Raw genomic sequence first — 3510 nt, 5'->3', positions numbered from 1 at the left:
TCTTTTATTTTAGCGCCCAACGGCTTGGAGCGGGTCACGACAGCGGTGGCCCCTTTTTGAATCAGGAGACGTCGCCTATATAATGTTACGTAGCGCCAAGCCGTTGGGCCGCGTTGGGGCTGCGCAGCACCTTGGCACGAGGGAATCCTGTTAAGGCCCCACGCCCGAGACCGCGGATAAGCAGCCCCAACGCGCCCAACGGCTTGGAGCGGGTGACGGGCAGGGATTCCGGCCACCGCCACCGGGACGTCGCGGCAAGCTGAGAGGCGCGCGTCAGCTGCCAGCAATTTTACTATAGATTTTGATATGTTTATTTCCTTGGAACGAGTCGCTTCGGCTTGTTAAGGCCCCACGCCCACGCTTATGCCTTCTCTGTTCTTCGCGGATAAAGCAGCGCCCAACGCGCCCAAACGGCTTGGAGAGGGTCCGCGGGGACGGTGGCCGGAATCGTGACGTTAGTATAAATTACGCGGTCCAAGCCGTTGTTAACAGGGATATTTAAACTTAATCTCACGCGTTGGGGCTGCCTATTGGTTGGATCATACGCAATACTATAACATATTTGAGCATGCTGGCAAATCAGAGTGCGTGCGCGCCCGCAGCCCATAAGCGGATAAGCAGTTTTAGCCCCAACGCGCCACGGCTTAGTGGAGGGGTCAATCAGGGAACGGTGGCCGGAATCGTGACGTCGCGCCAAGCCGTTGGGCGCGTTGGGGCTGCTACTCCAGTTTTAAGCCTTTGGTAGTTGTGAATACACGAGCGCTGCAAAAAGTCAGAGTGCCGTGCGCCGGCCCATTGCAGCCCAATCTGCGGATAACAGCAGCCCCCACGCGCCCAACGGCTTGGAGCGGGTCACAGGGAAAAAACGGTGGCAGGCAATTCATTAGGAATCAATGATTCGTCGCGGTGAATTTTTTATCCAACAAGGTCCGTTGGGCGATATAATTTTTAATCTAAAAACCTAGTTGGGGCAACCCACAAGCTGCCTATTTTGGTTGGCACGAGCGCTGGCAAATTCAGAGTGCGTGCGCGCGACCTATTTTGTGCGCAGCCGCGGATAAAGCAGCCCCAACGCGCCTCAACGGCTTGGAGCGGGTCACAGGGACGGTGGCCCGGAATATAATATAGTCGGTTACAGTCGTCGCCGGCCGGAAAACGGGTATAAGCATCCGATGGGGCGTTAGAGTACTGCCACCAAATAAACATGTCTGGGACCGTGGCAGGCCCAAATTAAAAAAATTGATACCACGTTAGTCCGAGCATAGCAGCAGCCCACAAAATCCCCCGCGGCAGGCCTATGGGCGCCAGCCCTGCGCGCCCCATGGCAGCCAGGGGGCACCCCCCTAAAGAGCTATAAGTGTCTAGTTTTTGCAGCTCTGGCAGGGGTAAGACACTACTATATAAGGTCCCAGCTGTCACCAGGTTTTACCCCCATCTTATAAAAATTCACATTTCCATTGGTATTGATTATACCCAAACATACTGAAGCTGAAAATTTTGCACATATGTTTGGCAAAATTTGTTCTCTAAATCCAATTCTTTATAATATTTTCCCAGATTTTTTCGAGTCGGGAAGTATTTTCTTTTATTTTCCTACCATTAAAATTATCAAGGATTAATACGCAAAAATAGGAACCTCGGCCCGGAATGACCCAAATTCGGATTGTCTGAGCAGTCGAACGGCACAAAAATATGGCTGATTAATTACTGGGATTTTTTTTGGTTTCATGTGGAAAGCACGACGTTTTCTTGGCGGGATGCGAGAAAACCGGCAGCGCGCATCGCTCATTTTTATACAACCTAATGGCGGCGACGTCGGGCCTGGCCCAAATCTAGCAGCGCCTAGCCTCTCCTCCAGACGCCCAATGCGGGGGGGCCGGGCAGGCAAGAGCGTTCTAAGGGGCCCCGGGTCCCGAAGGCACACGCCCCCCCCTAGTCTGGCGGGCAATATGACAGCAAAAGCCAGCGGGGTGCTGTCCGCGCTGCATAGATTTTTTACCCACTGCTGGCATCGCTGCCTAGCTTATACATTTTAATTAAAGGACCTTTCCCTTTGAAGGTAATCAGACAGGAGGCATGGGGACCCCTCCTAGAAGGAAGATTGTTGTGGATCAAATTTTATCCCCCCCGGGTTAATAAGAAATTTATTTGAATTTCACGACAGCAAAAAAAATATATACGAAAGACCTTTGTTTTGCAGCGGGCCCTCTTAGGAAATTTGCTTGCCGCTGCCAATCAGATTTTTTTTCCCACTGCGCGCGCGGCCTCCGCAAGATCTCTAATGGTAAGAAGCATCTACATTTTCTTCTTCACCATTTTCTCTTAAAAAAAAAAAAAATCTTAAGCTGCATTATCCAAGAGTGTTTAGTGGGAAATGACCAGTGGCCCCGGGTGCCCGAAGGCAAAAATACACTGCGAATTTCCCCTATCCATAATTTAACCGCGGGCACGACAGCAGCGGGAAAGCCAGGCGGGGGGGCTGTTACCCCATTGCTACCAAGCTGCCATTCCTATCAACCAAAACTTTGATTTTTTCCCACTGCTGGAAGATGTATTCATGTTTATGGTAGTGCGCTGCCTCGCTGGATGTTGAGCCGTGCTAACGAGTCCGAACATTTCTTCCTAACAATCAGCATGCTCTTCATTTTTCAACACCGGGCTGGATCTCTCCACCATTCTGGGCAGATTCCTCCTCCACTCTCTCCTCTGCTGTGTTTTGCGGCAAGGCCAGCCCCCCCCGCGGGCTGGTCCGCTGCTGCACGACAGCAAGCCAGCGGGGGCTGTCCGCGCTGCCGATTTTTCCCACTGCTGGCATCGCTGCTCCGCTGCCACTTACAAAAGAGAATTCCGGGCCCGAAGGCAAGCCCCCCCGCGGGCACGACAGCAAGCCAGCGGGGGCTGTCCGCGCTGCCGAGATTTTCCCACTGCTGGCAATCGCTGCCGCAGAGTGTGCGTAGCCTCTCCCGCGCGGGGGCGAGGCAAGAGCGCAGGGGGGCAAGGCCCGAAGGCCAGCCCCCCCGCGGGTAGATAGCCAGCCAGCAGGGGCTGTCCCCGCGTCAGCCCCCGTTGCGCAGCGCGGCATGGAAATCATTGCCGCGTGTTGCGCCAGAGAGCATGCAGGGGGAGCGCCCAATCGCCAAGAGCTATGGCGGAGCAAGGGCCCCAAGGGCCCCAGGCCCTCAGGCCCCGGGGCAGCGCCCGCACCGCGCAAAGCGCAGCCGCGGGCGGCGGCGGGCGCGCGCGCGCGTGTGATTTTTATAGGGCGGTGGTCGGAATCGGGTCGTCGCCGGCCGGAAAACCGGGTCATCGATGGCGGCGATTATAGATTGTGTCGGGCCCGTGAAGGCCCCCACGTGTGTAGCAGCAGCTCGCAAATCCCCCGCGGCAGGCCTATGGGCGCCAGCGCAGCGCGCCCATGGCCAGTCGGGGGGCACCCCCCTAAAGAGCTATAAGTGTTTATTGCAGCTCTGGCAGGGGCAGACAACTACTTGGTCCCAGCTGTCACCCCCC

Source organism: Populus alba, chromosome 14, assembly GCF_005239225.2.
Source record: "Populus alba chromosome 14, ASM523922v2, whole genome shotgun sequence".
Classification (NCBI taxonomy): Eukaryota; Viridiplantae; Streptophyta; class Magnoliopsida; order Malpighiales; family Salicaceae; genus Populus; species Populus alba.
This window is presented reverse-complemented; position numbering follows the sequence as displayed.